This window comes from Phyllostomus hastatus, unplaced genomic scaffold, assembly GCF_019186645.2.
Source record: "Phyllostomus hastatus isolate PE091 unplaced genomic scaffold, TTU_PhHast_1.1 phas_contig_488, whole genome shotgun sequence".
Lineage (NCBI taxonomy): Eukaryota > Metazoa > Chordata > Mammalia > Chiroptera > Phyllostomidae > Phyllostomus > Phyllostomus hastatus.
This window is the reverse complement of record NW_025333892.1, coordinates 1-17676: the sequence shown is the minus strand read 5'-3', so window position 1 is coordinate 17676 and position 17676 is coordinate 1. Positions and strand designations below refer to the sequence as shown.

Genomic DNA, 17676 nt, shown 5'->3' with positions numbered 1-17676 from the left:
CAGATTAGCAGCAGAGATTTAGAGAGATTAAGCAACTTCTCCTGGGTTAAGTGTGTATCTCAGGACAGTTATGTCCACTTACCATTTTCTAGGCTAGCCCTAGACTCTTCCCAAGTGAATCCTCAATGGTTTTTGCCAGGAGCCATGGCTCCTCATCAGGTAGGAACTCCCTCAGGCTCACCCCAAATACTCCATGATGCCATCAGGCTGAGTCCACACTAACAAATAAACTCACCATAAACTATGGAAGTCTTCTGATACCAGATCCTGCAGCCTTACTCTCTGACTTCAATGACTTGCATTTTTTTATTGATTTTTTTTGGGGGGAGACAGAGTGCCGTTGATTTGTTGTTCCACTTATTTATGCATTCATTGGTTGTCTCTTGTATGTGCTGTGACTGGGGATCGAAACCCAGACCTTGGTGTCCTGGGATGACCCCCTCTAACCACCTGGGGTACTGGGCCAGGGCCTTGCATCATTTGCACGTTAAGTGGAGTTCTCCATGATCTGATCCAATGCACAGAAACACAAACATGCGATTTCAGAGCTCTCTTGGGTTTCTTTTTATTGTACTGCCACCTTGGTTTCTCTACTTCTGGAAGGACTGGGTAGGGTGTTTCCCCAGCACAGGATTTGGAGGCCATGTTGGCATTGTAACACTCTCTGAGTCAGCACCTGCAATCTGAGTTCACAGATCCAAGTTCCAGGTCCGCCTGTTTTCTGGTTTTTCCCCTGCCATCTCCATGTCAAACCCAGCCTTTGCTCTTCTCTGCCCTGCTGGGAGGCTGATTGCTGCATGCTGACTCCCCCAGGCTCCCTTGCCATCTTGCTTGTTGTTGGGTTTGGCTGATAGGAGACACCACTGGGAGCTTGGAGGGTGGGAGGGGAGAGGGGCTGCAGCATTTCTTCTCTGCTCCTTCCCTTCCAGCATCATTTCTCTGGCAATATTTGCCCCTACCAGGCTTCAAGAATGCTGTTTTCTCCCATTTGTCCTTCAGCTTAGTAATGTCAGTGGGTTTTCCACTGTTTCCAGTCTCTGGAAGCCACACCATTTGATTCCTCAGTTTCTCTATGCCTCTGAAAAGAGCCCTGAATGCATGTCTTTTCATCTGAAACATCTGCAGTGAATTGTTTCCTTTGGGACCCTGACTGTTACAATCCAGTACTGGATGGAGAAATAGCAGACTCTCCCCAGGCAAGGCTGAAGCCTGGGTAATCCTTGCTCTTTAACAGAATGTGGGCTGGGCAACTAAGGGATACACCTGCCTTGCTATGAGGCTTTGGATAATTCACTGACCTTCTCTGAGCCCAAGTGGCTTGTTCCATCAGTCCAGGAGGGACTGAATTTGATTCAGTCAGATCAGATTCTCCTCATCTCCCTGAAAGTAGTGTTGTATGTACTTTAGTTCAAGTTTGTACTATTGTCTTAGGGTGAAGTTGGCCCTTTTCTGACCCAGGCTGTCCTTTCTGAGGCTAGAACCTTGTCCCTGACAGTGCCTCTCAAAAAAGGACTCAAAGTATCATGTACCTGGTATAAGTGGAAGCCTCCCAGTGGCCTATATTGAAAGGGAAAGTGGAAAGCTCAGGCAAAGCTGAGCCTCAGTTTCATTATCTGGAACATAGTATAAAGTGAGTATCTATGACCACTTAGTTTGGGTTAAATGAGACAATGTGTAGAAGCCTCCTGAACAACAACAAAGTGCTTATATGAAAAGACACTTGTTATTTTAGTGATTATACCAAGGATTGCCTGTGTTTGCTCCTCCAAGGAACCAAGGCATGATACCCATTTTCTGATTTCCTAGAAGCCCAACACCTGGTTTCTCTCCAGCTGTGTTGAGATGAGTGAGCCAGGCTGTCTCTGCTGTTGTCTGTGACATTTGGGGCTGCTCTTTCTGCCTTATGAAGCTCTGCCCACTCTGTGTTGCTGCTGCTGGTTTGTCTGGGGACAGGATCAGGCAAGGTGCCAGCATGTAGAGTATAAGTGAGCCAGAAAGCAGCAGGAGGAGCTTAGGTGGCTGCAACTCCAGCCATGGGGCCTGTCTTGTTCTCCCTGAGCCTCTCTCGCCTGGGTCTATGGGCTTCTGGACTGATCATGGTCTTAGGCTTCCTCAAGCTCATTGGTCTGCTGATGTGGAGACAATTTCTCACCAGGGCTGTGGACAGCTTCCCGGGGCCCCCCACCCACTGGCTCTTTGGTCATGCCCTCGAGGTATGTGGCAGGGTGGTATGAAAGGGGAGGAATGGAGGAAGAAAATGGCTTCTTCAGAGAATCAATCCCAGTCTCTTGGGGGCCAAGGAAGGAGACCCTAGTAAGTCTCCTAGCAGGGCACAGAACTGATATCCTGGGTGCCATGGTTTTCATTCAGCTTCGCCACCTGATCTCCCCCTCAATCCACCTTCTGAGCTGGCCTGGGATGGGGCACTTTAAAGTTGGTGCCCAAGCAGGCCACAGACTCCTTCCTATTGTTTTGATGTCCAAGGTTCAGACAAAGACTTTGCTAAGGGCTTGGAATTAGAATCAGAGCAAAAATTCTTGGACAGTCAGATAAAATTATTCAATCTTGTTTAAAGCTTAATTAGCTTTCTCTTTGTTCTGTCCAATGTAACAATTACATTTTAAAGCAGAAAATGAAAGTGAAGGCAAAGATGAGTGCTGTCACCAAAGACCACCCAGGCTATCTAAGCCATTGGTGTCCCCCAAAGGTGGGGGTTTTCCTGGCCATGCCTAAGGTCTGGCTCAGGACCTGTGGCATCTTCTTGGGTTCAAATCCTCACTTACTGTGCTCACTCACCTGAGGATGGATAGATCTCCTTCACATCCTTTGTCAGGAACACCTCTTAGCTCCCTATCTTCATGGGAATCTAGACCAGAAGTTTCTGATCTAAACCAGAGAGAGTAGATTCCTTGGCCCAAAGCCCCTAGAGATACTACTTAGCATATTGCAAGTAGAAGCCTGAATTAAAAAACTTCTATGACAGTATTGCTTTGCAGCAGCCAGGTTTGGGAGCCCAGGTATAGATGCCAGAGATTAAGGCTCAGAGAGAGACATAATTACTTGTACCTCCTGAGTACCTTCCCTGACTCACAGTCTGGGGAATTGCTTCTCCTCCATGATTGATGCTGGAAATGAACTTCACCTTCAGATGAGGATTGCCCAGGCTTATTCTTGCCCGCACATAAACTCTTTTCTCAAGAAGGCAAAGAAACCTATGTGCACCTTGGAGACACCCAGAAAAGGAAAGGATGTATCAGGAAGATGAATCAGACCCAGGCCCTACTCTCAAGAAGCTTACTGTGTAGAGCGGAAACCTGAGACCAGAGCCTTCTCTGCCCTGAGCTGGGTTGGGTGCCTAACCAGGAGTTCGCATCAGCCTCTTACTCTGTATCTCAGCACTTATTTCATGGGGGGGGGGTGTCATTTTTGTTTATTTGTTCATCTTTCCCAATATTGACCATGACCCCTAGAGCATAGAGATCTGATCTGATTTAACCCTGTACCCTCAGGGTCTAGCACAAAGCCTGGCACACAGTAGGCATCACTGAATGAGCAGTGGATGGTGAAGAGTATGGAGGGGTATTGATAGAGGAGAAAAAGTGATGGAGAGGACAAGTGGTGGAACCAGGAGAGGTTTGGGAGAGGCTTTGCTAAGTACAGAAGGAGGTGATGGGAGAGTTGAGGCCGGACCCTAATGGTGGTATGAGAGGCATTTGGGAGACTTTGAATCTCTCTTCTCTCACAGCCCCTCCACTTTCTCCTCCTCCAGTGAAGCTGGGTTTTCTAGGATGGGCACCTTGCTTCCCTACCCTCACATCAGAGTTTGCTCTTTTTCATCCCCAAATTCTACCTTCCCACTCTCCTTCCACCCACTATGACCCACTTTGAGAGTATGTGGAAGGCCTAGAACATGGCTTAGCTCTGCTTATTGCCTCCAACACAAGTATGTGGAGGCTCTTGGCATCAGGAAGGGCATGGAGGGGTCAATGAACTCTGGCACTACTAAGGTTTCCTGAGGAACAGTTGTGTAATTTAGAAGAGGTGGCCAGACAGTCATGTGAACCCCCAGACAGAGGACACACTAGGGCTTTGAATGGGACTGCAGTTCCAGTAGTGGGGTCAGGTGCTGAGAACCCTCCTCACTCCTACCAGGCTCCTGGGACAATCAAGGCCACATAGGAGAAAGCTGGGCATGGGGAGGCAGGGGCTGGATCAAGCTGTGCACATGGTCAGCATGAGGTCAGGGACTCCTGTCCTGGGTGGGGATGCCAAAGAGGGGTACACTCATGGCTGAGGAGGAAGGGAGTGGGCTGAGATGAACCAGGTCAGCCCAGAGGTCCTTGTACCTTTGAGATCCTGTGAGTCTGGCTTCTCTGTGACTTAAACCTCTCCTTGCCCCTGTCCAGCTGGGCTTCCTGGACTTGGGAGGGATGGAGAGGAGACCAGAAGTCATGGTGATTAGAAATTAAGTTGGTGAGGAAAACCCAGGAGGTCAGATGCAAAAATAAGAGACACTCAGGATGATGGGGGTACTTCTAGGAATGCCAATCAGCAGGGAGGAAGATAAGGGGTCAAGGACAGCAGAAGGCCCCTCTTAACTGGTAGATGGAAAGGATGTTTATCGTTTTGTGTAGTGATAAACATTTTGACATTGTGTGTATCAGGGCAGTGAGAACACTTATAGTGCCCTTACCCCAGCCCCAGGTTAAACTCAGGATGGTAATTTCAAGGCAATGAGTGAAAAGATCAATGGGGAGATTTCAGTGGACCCTACTGAGGGCCTGGAAGGAGAAGAGCCCCAGGGAAAGCAAAAGATGGTTGTCTGGGGACCAAAGTGACCAAGCCCAGTGTCCAGGGCTTTTGGGAAAGTAGCTTGGGTCAGATGTTATCAAATGCTCAGTATCCTTCTAAAGGTGGTTTCCTAGAAGACATATGGATTAGTTGAGAGGGTGAGGACCATGCAAGGGAACCTTCCATGATGGAACAGCAGGGCAAGCACTTGCACAGACCTCAAAACCCTGGGACTGTGAGGTGCACAATTTATACAGCTGAACACAGCAGCTCTGAGAGACTTCACTGTGCAGTAGGAAATGTGGGGGTTCTCACCTGACTCAGAGCAGTACTAACCTACAAGCAACAGGCAAATCAGTTCTCATCTGAACCTCAGTTTTCTCATCTGTAAAATGGGAGTAATTATCCATTCTGCATGAGGCAATCTGTGTATTTACTTACATTATACCTGATACATAAGAGATAATGAATACATATCTGTTCCCTTCCATTTCCTATGTCAAGAGATAGAATGCAGCCCTGACTGGTGAGGCTGAGTTGGTTGGGTGCCATCCCACAAAGCAAAAGGTTGACTGTTCCATTCCCGGACAGGGCACCTGCCTGGATTGGGGCCAGGCCCCTGTTGAGGTGCACATGATAGGCAACAAATCCATGCTTCTCCCTCATATCAATGTGTTTCTTTTTCTCTTTCTCCCTCCTTTCCCCTCTCTCTAACATAAATAAATCTAATATTTTAAAAAAAGAGAATGTAGAAAAAAGTAGCAAATGTGGATTAGCCAGTGCAGGCATTTAAAGCCAGCTGGGAAAAACAAATAAACATCTGCAGTGCTGTTTGAGCAAGACTTCAGTCTTGTTCCTCATGAGACTGACTAACCCTGGCCAGTGTTTACATTAGCCAGATGCTTTCTGTGCTGTCTCTCCTCCTTTCTTGTTTTCATCTTTTTCATTTCCTCTACTCAGTTCATTTGTTCCACACACACTTTATCAAGTATATACTGTTGCTGAGGCCCAGTGCTGAGCTCCACAGTGACCTGGACATGCCACAGATGTGATCTGTGCACTTGGAACTCACAGCCCAGAGCAGAGTCTGGGGTCCTAGGTGTGAATCCCACTTCTATTACTAACCAACCATGTGATAGAGCTTTCCTGCCTCATCTATGAAGTAGGAATTTTGATAGTATCTGTCTTGTAGGATTTTCTGAGGATTAAATGAAAGAATTCATTTATCAAGATTAGTGCAGTGGCTGACCACATTAAATGCTCAATGAATGCCAATATTAACATTATTAATACTTTTGGTCATGTAAGCAAGCAATTATAACACCAAGCAGAGCATGGGTAAGGTACTAGCAATGCTGGAGAAGCCCAAAGGAGGCAGATTTCACCCAGTCGAGGATAGAGAGGTTCCTGGAGTGGGGCATTCAGGCTGGATGTCGAGGAAGAGGCAGTACTCAGCTATAGGGTATATGTGGAGCAAGGAATGGTATCAGCAAAGGCACAGACATGATGCCACATGCCAGGAGATCTTCTTAGTTTCAGACATTCACACACATAAAACTGCCATAGACACAGTTAGCATCAGACATCTCCAAGGATATGGGCAGCTTGCCAGCAAGGGCACTTCAGGCATTCCTCACAACATCCACATCAGCCATCAGACATCCACCTGCTCCTAAGGGACTGACCAGGGGCAGGGAAATGAGACCCACATTGGAGTGTGTGTGTCCACCTTGTCTTAGACTCCCTGAGTCCCACAGACTCTCACTGACTATCCCAGGGTTCCTGCAAGAGCCATGCCTTACATTCAGGAAAACAAAAACCTGTGTTTCCATCAAGTGTTTATTGTTCACTCATGGTTCTTCCTAGTCCAGATGTTATTTACCAACCTGAGCTCATTTTTTGTTATAGCCACGTTGCCTAGCAACACCATTGACATCTTACAGGTATCAAGTGTCCAATAAAACAAAGTTAGAGAGTATAAGCCAAGGTCAGCTTCCATGTGACAGGGAAGAAGTTTTGGTTAATTCTTTACCCATAGGTGGAAGTATCTTAGGGCATGTTCAGAGCACATTCTTCAGTGTAGCTGGGTGCATTTGGGAGTAGGATGTGTCAGGAGATGCAAGGAGGAGGTGTGGAGGATGAATTTGGGGAGAGGTGGGTTTGAAGGGAAGGGAACTACTGGTCAAGGGCTCAGCTTGTGCAGAATTCTGCTCTAGGTCCTTCAATGCATATTTTAACCCTTAAGGGCCTTGAATGCCACCTGACAAACCTAGTAACACACACACCCTGAATGATTTCTCTAATGCTGAAGCAATACTGTCAGCTAAGTATTATCTCCCCCATTTTACAGACTAGGTGAGTAAGATTCAGAGAGCCTAAAGAACTTGCCCAGGTTCATGCATCTAAACAACAAGGGAAATGTGTATTCGAACCAGGTTGTCAAACTCTGAAGGTTGCTGGCCATGCAGTCATTTTTCATGGTTCCCATCCAACCTCCCTTACAAGCTGTGTAGGCCCTAGATAGGAACTTCAGATCTCTGTAGTTTAGGGTCCTCTTCCCTCAAAAGGGGCTTCATAGAGTTACTGTAACCATTGGATGAGGTCAAGATGTAAGGTGCCAAGAAGAAGGCCTGGCACAAAGCAAGCACTTAATAAGTGTTAGTTGTGCTTCCTGCAAGTGACAAAGTTCAGACTTCATTCTGAGACAAATGGGAGAGTCACTGAAAGGTCTGAAGACCCTGCCAAAATAGAAAAAAATGGGTAAAATACGTAATGATACGTACACATAGTGGAATAGTATGTAATTGTTAAAAAATATTGACAGACAGTTAAATGCACTAGTTTGAAAGTAAGACAAGATACGTTAATTTTTTTAAAGGCAGGTTTGAAAAGGTATTTATAGTGTACTATATTTTTATATGAACACCTCCAGGTGTGTAGGTGTGGTTAGAAAAACTCCCAGAGGGCACACACCAGCCTTGGAGTGATCTCTCCAACCTCAACTCAGGCCACTGTCTCACCACGAGGCAGCTGCTGGAAGACCCCACACTTTTCCCCATCCCAGAACCTCTGTACTTACTGTTGCCTCAACTTGGAACTTCCTTCCCTTTCTCTTCACATGCCCAGCCTCTTATCATACTTCAGGTTTCACCTTAAATGTCATCTCCAACAAGAAGCCACATGGCCTGCTGTTATTCAAGCAAGTCCCCCTGTTAGTCTCTTTTGTAGCCTGGTGTTTATTTCCTTCTTAGAACTTACTATGGTCTCAATGACTTTACTTAACCGTGTATGTGTCTTATCAGCCTTCCCCATAGAATGAAAGGATAGGACCATGTCTGTCTCATTCTCTTGAGACATCTAGACAATGCCTTGCACTTAGTAGGTCCTCAATAAAATTGTGTCAAATGACTTAACAGGATGGAATCATGGTGGTTTCCCTTTTAAACAAGAAGCTGGGATTATCATCCTAATGAAAAGCTTTAATGCTGTAAAGAAATCTCTTTCTGGAGGCAATGTAGATAGAGTGTTAGTGGCAGGCACTAGATGGCCATAGGTTGGACACATTGGGGTTGTTGTGTGAAACCAAACACAATAAGAGAGTGGTTTGGGTGGAAAGCAGTGGCTCTGTGGCTGGAGAGGGGACTGAACGAAAGATGGATAGGATTGGGTGACAGGCTGGGAATGGGGTATAGGAGGAGGGATATATACTCCCTGGGCCTTCGAGGGAAGGCTGAGGGACACACTGTGGCAGGTAATGCTGGGTTTCTGAGTGACTGGGCCTTCTGTCACCATTACAGATCCAGCAGACAAGGAGCTTGGACAAGATAGTGTCCTGGGCCCATGAGTTCCCCTACGCCCACCCACTCTGGTATGGACAGTTCCTTGGCTTCCTGAACATCTATGAGCCTGAATATGCAAAAGCCGTGTACAGCCGAGGGGGTAAGCATTCTTGGCAGGGGGCAGGACTTACTGAGAGATCATGCTACCATGTGGGTAGGAGTCTTGGCCTGCAACCTACATCTGGGCAACTAAGATTCTCATCTTATTGATCAATGAGCCTTTTTCGGAAATCTCCCAAGTGTGGCTGAATCTAATCCCCTCTGTCTTCTACAGAACCTAAGGCCTCAGATGTGTATGACTTTTTTCCTCCCATGGATTGGTGAGTGGTCACCCTCCGTGCTCCTGGTTCTGGGTGATAGGATCCCTCCCTGGCCTGTTTCCACTCAGTCAGTTATCCAAGGAAGTGGGGCCCTGGTACCTTCTCCTACTGGGTGTGTCTTTAACCCAGGACAGGTAGGGCAAGGGGTGTGGGAAATGTGTGTGTGTGAGGAATAGCTTCTTGGAGGAGTTGGCTATAGAGTTGATCCTAGGAGATATTACAGGTGGTGCTGCCCAGGGAAAGGGCTTGAGGAAGGGTATGGTCATGGGCCCAAGGCTGGTGTCACCGGAGGCTGTGTGGCTGGAAGGTAGAGGTAGGTCGGGATTGAGGTTGGGTGGGGAGGACCAGGGTAAGGTTGGGTGGGATGGGCCTGCTTAGCCCTGGACTGCCAGAGAAGGGGTAGGTTGTGTGCACTGACTAGCCCTCCCTCTCCCATCCTTTCCCCAGGGAAAGGCCTGCTGGTCCTCCAGAGGCAGAAGTGGTTCCAGCACCACAAACTGCTCACACCTGGCTTCCATTATGATGTGCTGAACCCCTACCTCACGCTGTTTGCTGAATCCACAAATGCCATGCTTGTGAGCTCCCTGTCCCAAGATTTTGGAGACGGTGGCTGCCAGACAGCCCCTCTGAGCACAGCTTTCCCTGGGGGAGGACACTAAGGGGAATCTGTGAGGCCTTGATGTCGTTCCTTCCCATAGCAATGCCAAGCCTTGCTATACCTGACACCTGCTGCCTACTGGGAACTGAGTAGGTGTGGAGCTCCAAGTGGCCAGACATCCCTGGCCCTCGTCTGCCCCAGGAGACCCAGGCATTCCCCACAGAAAAATGGACCTCTGTGAGACCCAATAAGTCTCCTACTGGAGCAGATTTGAGGGATGCCTATATTTGGGACTATAAGGCCATTCTTGTCTAAAAAGTTTCTCCTCACTATCTACAACAGCTGCCAAAACAATGCCATTGGCAACTCTTCCTCTAAAAGGGATGCCAGGGGTCAGGGTCAGGCTCCACATCTCTGGCCCAGATAATCTCCACAGTTTATTCAGGGTGGTATTTGCCCTTGCAGGGCACTCCACTGCTGCATTACTGCAGGCCTGACTTACACACACAGTGTGCTGGGCAGCTCACTACCTCTTGGCCCATCAATTCCTTTATATACAGGCACCCTGCCACAGAAATAGTGTCTGGGCATGTTGTCGAAAACCTGCCTCCTGTTCCTGCCTTCTGAGCCTAAAGCCCTGACTGCCCCCCACCCCCATAGTTCAGCAAGACAGAGAGCAGGCCAGGGTCTTGGTGCCTGGAACAGGCAGCCTTGTGACCACACTACATTATTCACCCTCTCTGGGCTCCAGGAAAAATGGGAGGAAAAGGCTTGTGAGAATAAGAGCTTTGACATCTTTGGCAATGTGGGCCACATGGCGCTGGACACACTCATAAAGTGCACCTTTGGCAAAGTACACAGCGGCCTGAGCCACAGGTCAGAGGGCACTTGGGGCTGATGGTTGTCTCAACCCAGGCCAGCTCAGAAGGGAGACTTGGAAGGACTCCTGGGCCCTGGTCTGAAAGGAGACAGGGTCTTGCCCTAGGGAACCCCTACTGGAGGGAGCAGGACTTGCCCAAGGTGGGGAGACAGATTCTTGCTTAATGGCAGAGAGAGGAAAGGAGAAAGCATTGACTTGGGGGTGGGATTCCTGGAATGAAGCAGCGAGGGGCTGTGCTGTGGGTCAGGGTCTGAGTGCCCCTCCCCCTCCATCTCTGTGCAGGAACAGTAACTACTATGAGGCAGTCAAGGATCTCACTCTGCTGATGCAGCAGCGTGTCGAGTCCTTCCAGTACCATAATGACTTCATCTACAGGCTTACTGCACATGGCCACCGCTTCCTGAGGGCTTGCCAGGTGGCCCATGACCACACAGGTAGGCTTTTTCCACACGGACCACCCAAAGGAAGTCAGAGCTCTAATGTCACTCCTTTGGCCCAGTCTGGGACACTGTCATTATAGAACTTCTGTTCCCTTGTGGGCAGAGGTTGGGTCCCTGGGCAGTGACACACAGTATTCCTGGTCTAGACCAAGTCATCCAGGAATGGAAGGCAGCCCTGCAAGACGAGAAAGAACAGGAGAAGATCCAGAAACGGAGGCACATGGATTTCCTGGACATTCTCCTTGGGGCTCGGGTGAGTGCATACTTGCCCACCTCTTCCTGTGAACTGGTTTATTGGGGTGTTCAGGCCACCCTCAGGGTCAGGGAGCACTGCACAGTAGCAGGGTGTTTAGCCATTTTCTTCTTGTTTCTCCAGCAAATATGGCCTGTTCTTTGTCCATGACACAACAGCAAAGGCTCATGGGTAGGATGGTGCAGGGCTTGGCTGGCTGTGGCTGTGGGGAGAGATAATAGCAGGAATCCTAGTAATAAGCCAGATGGCCCATAGGGCAATTCCAGATGTCTAAGACTCTGAAGAGTCTCAGTGACCTAAATTTTAGAATCATAGACTTCATTCATTCATTCATTTATTAATTCATTTAGTCACACAGTCCATTGACTCATAGAGCCATATGCTGGGTTAGTTCCTCCGGTAGGGATGCAGGCGGGGAGAAAGACCTGGCACTTCCCTCCAGATGCTTACAGTCTAGTGGACAGGACAGGAGGTGGATTCTGACAAAATTTCTCCCTGTGTCTGGGGGCAGTTTGTGTAACAAATGAGCAGAATCCAGAGTCTATCCTGGTTAATGTCACAGGTCACTTGCTCAGAGGATCAGGGAAGAGTTCCTGGAGTAAGAGTCATGCAGGCTGAGTTTGGGAGATTAGATAGGAATCTGGGGGAAGGTCCTAACCTCCCATCTGACACAGAGCTTTCTCTACCTCCCTTGGACCTTCATTTTACAATTGCTGTTATGAGCACTTTTTGGTCCCTACCCGGAAGGCCTTGACTTGCTCCATTATGTCTACCCTAACCCAGGATGAAAGTGGGTTCAAGCTGTCTGACAGAGACCTCCGGGCTGAGGTGGACACATTCATGTTTGCAGGACATGACACCACCACCAGTGGCATCTCCTGGTTCCTCTACTGCATGGCCCTGTACCCGGAGCACCAGCAACATTGCCGGGAGGAGGTCTGTCAGATCCTGGAGGACAGGGACTCTTTCCAGTGGTGAGTGAGGCTGTGGGTAGCCGAGGCTGTCCTGCTCAGCTCTGGGCAAAGGTTGTGCCCATGTTGTCTGTTGTCAAGTTACCTAGAACTTGAAGCAACTTGATGGATTCAATAAAACAACAAAGCACAAGCGAAAAAAAAAGTACTGGGCAGAAAACCTAGGGGCTATGGAATAAGGTGTTGCCTAGTAGTTATAGTTGGATCTCACATTTGGGTCTGAGCTTCCTAGTGGCAAATGGCAGCAGAGATACAGATATATATATTTACCTGAGCTTGTCATTATTAATGCATTCATTACTGCATTCAGCAATCACTATTAGCCTCTGTTCCTTTCCATTCCAGCTTAACAGGGGAAAATGAGCAGAACCTAAGGGACTGTCTCTTGCAGGGCTTCTGTGAGGCTTGCAGAGACACAAGAATGACCTTGTTTCTGATGACTCGGTGCACTCGCTCCTCTAGGGTCCTATGATTTCCCTTCCTAGCAGTGAGGATGAGGGAAGGATGGAGAAAAGTGGAGTCAGAGTCCCTGATTCGGGTGGCTACCTTATGTTGAGTCTGTCCTGAACACTTGGCTCAATTGTGTTCCTCTGAGCCTTAGGTGTGTCATGGTGGTGAAGAGGAAGATGGGGCTGGAGGCTGTCTTCCCACAGGACCCCATTGCAGCCCATCTTCAGAAAAGTCTGGTTGTGTTACTGGCAGGGATGATCTGGCCAAGATGACCTACTTTACCATGTGCATCAAGGAGAGCCTCCGCCTCTACCCACCTGTGCCTCAGGTGTCCTGCCAGCTCAGCAAGCCTGTCACCTTTGTGGATGGCCGCACTCTACCTGCAGGTGGGAGAGGGTGGTGCATTTGGGGCTGACACCTGGGTCTTTCAGGATGCTTCCCTGCCACTCTCTGTGCCTTTGGCTGAATTTTTGCACTCATGGCAAAGAACTCATGCTTTGTGCTGGCCTGGGTCCAATCCTGGCTCTATAATATGGGTAAACCCCTCTACCCCTAAATTCTTTTTCCTCATCTCTAAAATGGGTCTGAGGAGAGACCTGCCTTACAAGGTTGCTGCCAGGAGTAAATCATCAGGACTTTCCTGTATAACCATGAAAGTTGTTCCCTGAACAACTTCAGGGGGGGGGGCATCATTCACAAAGACTATGATGTGTGCAGTGCCAACCTGTAGAACTCCATTTTGGGGCTTCATAAAGAAAGGTCAGGTCTGGGCACATGGTCTGTAAGCAGAGACTGGTAGCTGTCACTATTGATAGCAGAATGCTATGAATAACTTGCCTTGAGAGTCAGTTCATTGAGACCCGAAAGCGTGTAATGGTCCTTGCATGTCCTGCCTTGTGGTGGGGGTAGGTTCAGTCCCTTTCTGTTCCATTTCACAAATGTCTGTGTCAGGTGCTGTGCCCAGTGCTGGCCTATGGGGAGTAGGCATGATGATGATCAAAAGCACTTGATGTGTTGAGGGTTGTCACGAACCTTCTGTCACTATCAGTGCTGAGGCAGAGGCTGGTGTCTAGTTAGGCATACACGATGGGATCCTGGCCCTGTGAGGAGGTGGGCCTGGTTGCCCAGGACCACCTGGTCACCTTCCCTCTGCTCTGCCCACAGGCAGCCTGATCTCTCTGCACATCTATGCTCTCCATAGGAACAGTGCTGTGTGGCCTGACCCTGAGGTATCCCATTCCTGGGCCTGGTGGTCAGAGGGGAAGGGAGGCTGTGAGGAGTCACCCTACCTCTGGACCTAGCATGTATTTAAGCCTGGCCTGTCCTTCAGGTCTTTGACCCCTTGCGCTTTTCTCCTGAGAATGTGGCAGGATGCCACCCCTTTGCCTTCATACCCTTCTCTGCTGGGCCCAGGTAAGGAGAAGCCCCACATTTCCAGTCCCTGATGTCTGGGGAGGTGGGGTGGAGTCTGTTGTGGGGGGAATCATCACTTTGGGGAACTCTGTGATGAGGGGGGCCATGCTGGGTTGTGGTGATTCTAAGACAAGGTAAGTTCTAAGGACTTTCTTCTTTCCATTAGCACATTCATGTCCCCAGCAGGGGAAGGTGTGTCTGAGTCATTGCAAGAGGGACCCCCAAGCCAGAATCCTCAATGGGAATCTACTTACCAGTAGTCTAGGACCCTACCCTATGATCTGTTTCTTAAGCCCAGAGCAATCAATTGATTAGCCAATTAGTCATGCAAAAATAGTTATTGATTTTTGTTGGCCACTGAGAACACTGGATTTCACCACTTCAGACACCCCATTCCTGATGCCTCTTTGTGTTGCTCACTGCAGAAACTGCATTGGGCAGCAGTTTGCCATGAATGAGATGAAGGTGGTCACAGCTCTCTGCCTGCTCCACTTTGAGTTCACCCTGGACCCCTTGCGGCCACCTATCAAGCTGCCCCCAGCTGGTCCTGCGTTCCAAGAATGGCATCCACCTTCACCTGAGCCCACTGGGCCCAGGCTCTGGGAATTTGCTCTGCCAAGAGTAAAGCCCCAGACAGCCCAGGCTGTGGCCTGTCCTGGGGCACAGCCCCCTCCAGGCTGGGCTGTGGAGCAGCTGTGGCTCCCTGTCCTTGGGAGGCTTGTATGATAGAAGGGGAGTCAGCATCCCTTATACAGTCACTTCGAGGATGGTCCAGAGAACAGGTGTGTCTGTGAATGCTTACTGTGCATGTATTCTAGAGCTGACTCATTCACTCAGAAAACACATGGGAGAACCCACTTGCTTCTAGTCTCCTCCTTTTCCTTTTGTAATAGACAATCTTTCTAAAATGTAAAAGAAACTTACATTCCAGTCTCAGTGATACAGTGAAGACAATGGAAGCTGTTTCTTGGGATTCCTGGTTATGATCAGGCACTTGCCCAGTCCACATGACAGAGGGGTGGCTTTGAGGGTTGGCCCTTCACTAAGATGGGTGTCTTTCTTTAACTTTGCATATGTGTTTGGAAAATAGCATAAGGAATATTTGCCTAAAGCAAAAGTGTACAAAACCATGAATTTCTAAAGTACACACCCAGGTAACCACTGTCAAGGTGAAGGAATATAGAATATGAACTCTCAGGTATTATTTCTACCCTCCTGAGATGGGACTCTGTGGCTCTACTGCCATCATCCATGTCTGTGTCAGAGTCACCCGGTGCCCTGGGTGTATGGAATTTGGCTGGTGAAAGTGGCAGAATGACACTAGAGGGGAGCTTTAGGGAAGGGTGGTGCCTGAATCAGGCCTTGAGGCAGGGTGCAGTATGAGATATAAAGAAGGAGTTTGGGGGCAAATTTCAGCTGAGGTATATATGATGAATCAGAGGTCCTTCCCCAGTCATCTCTGCAGCATCTCTTTGATGGGTACATATACCAATAGGGTTCAAGGTCTGGGAGGAATTGCAGTTTGCAGAATCCTCCCATCTGCCTTGGATGGTGAATAAGTCATCCCGGACACAATCTTGCTGTTCAGCAGGAAAGAGGGTGGCGATTCCCTCTAGTGGAGAATGCTCGGAGTCCTTTTCCCAAAAGGCTTTTTATTGGGAATGGTATGTGTAGGGTATATACAGCATACATGGATAACTCATGAATCAATGTCAAAAGGCTATAGTCAGACAAAAACAGGTATTATCTATAGGTAACAATTGAAAGAACAGAGAGATCTTTCATAGGTCAGGGTCTGTAGTCATGCTGACACCAGAGGGTCTTTAAGAGATATTTCATGAGATAAGGAGTTAACTCCTTATGCCTTGAACTTAGACATCTGGTTTGTATCTACAGGGCTATGCAAAGTAGAACAAGCTTCAAAGGATACAATGTATTTACCAGGCCTAAACCCATGGAAACCCTTCGTGTTAGAGTGGCATCATGTTTGCCATGTGTGTTTTTACCTGGTTTTCCAGGGAACCTTTCTAGCCTCTTGCAGGGCTTGCTCTTGCATGGCTACAGTCTTGGGAACCACACAGAGTGGTCCCTGACAAAGGTCTAACACCAGTAGTGAGATGCAATCCGGGAATGAGACAGCATGGAGAGAGACCAGCTGACACCAAGGGAAAGGGAAGAGGGGAGAATTCAGGCCTGGGACATGGGGATATTTCTATGTTTCTTTGAGGAAGGACCACCTGCAGACACATCCTTCATCCTATGGATTCCATGGCACTGGAAGCTTGGCCCTGGGCCCCTGCTCACTCCTACAAAATCCTGTTAAGACCTAGAACTCACTCCCCACCTAAGTCTGGAATTTGGAAACCTTAGTCAGAGTGTTCACCATGACACCAACATTCCCCTGTGTCCTGGCCCTGGATAGACCTCTCTGCACAAGTGAAGAAATTGGTTCAACAGCTCTTACCTGGGAACTGAGTCCAGTGGTCATGAATAATTTTGGCCCATGGGTTGCACCCAAGTCTCCTTTTTGGACTTTCAGAAGGCCTGTGAGGCAGCGTTGGAGGAGGCCATTATCCCTCTTCAACATTAAGAGAAGGAACCTGCCAAGATGCTCATCAGGGAGGAGCCTGAGTGAGCTCCTGATTCTGGGCCCTTTTGACCAAGGCTCTATAGGTAGTATTGACTCTGTTTGAGGGCTTGTGTTGCTGAGAAACAGAGCTGACAGGTCTGGAGCCTGAGGGAAAGGGGAGGCTCCATGTGGGAGGGGAGAACAGAGGCTGAGCACCAGAAATGAGTCCACTTCATGCTTCCAGCTCTCTAGCACACCCTGCTGCCTCCCCTGATCCTAAGCTCTGGTGCATGTGTGTGGTAGAGTGTGGTAGTGTTACCCAACCCATGGGGTGGGTCTTCCTGCTCACTGCCTATGAGGCAAAACTGCAGACAGAGTTTGGTGGGAAAGAAAGGAATGTTTTATTTAACAATTAAGAAAAGGCTATTTAAATATTTGTCATGGCAACTACTACATAAATTCAAGAATGGAAAATAACCAAAGAACAAGAATCTGTACAACTAAAGAAGGCATATTAAGTCTTGTCTAAGTCACGCTAAGAAAAATCTCCCTGTCACCCTCTTCCAGCTCAGTTTTTGGTTGTGCCAGGAACCTCTTCTCGCACCTGAAAGCATCATAAACATAGATGGATTAGTTGGTCCCTACTCACTGTTTAGCTTCAGGGATCTTTTGGAGTGTGTGCCTTCAGGGCTCCTACTCCTGGAGTGACTGTCTTCTTCCTGCCACCACTGAAAGGGCTTGCACTGGCAACCCTTGCCAGGCACTGGCCAACTCTACACCCACCTACCCCACCATGGGACTCATGTTGGGCCCCGAGGCCTTTGATGAGGTGGGGGCAATTCGGTGTGGGAGGATGAGGGTCTGCCCTTGACAGTACTGTGCTGTGTTGTAATGAGCTTTAAATGTTGAAGCTGGGGGTCCGTGGTCCTGCTCCTAACAGGCGGAGCCTCGTCCCCTCCCCTCCTACACTCCCTAAGGTCCAGGGCCCAGGACTTCCTCCCAAGGCAGGAAGGAGGGGAGATCAAAGGAGGAGGCTGGGTTTCTGGGCCCTGCCCCTTCTTAAAAATCAATCTCCAGCAAGCACCAGCATGCAACTCCCATGTTGCCAGGGGAACACAAGGGTATACAGCTCGGCCCCTCCCCTATTTCTGG

General features: G+C 48.7%; 1 pseudogene; it reads left to right on the top strand.

The window, feature by feature from the left end:
* The first annotated feature begins 2033 nt into the window (after positions 1-2033).
* On the top strand, positions 2034-14803 carry LOC123823288 (annotated as a pseudogene).
* The last annotated feature ends 2873 nt before the right edge of the window (positions 14804-17676 follow it).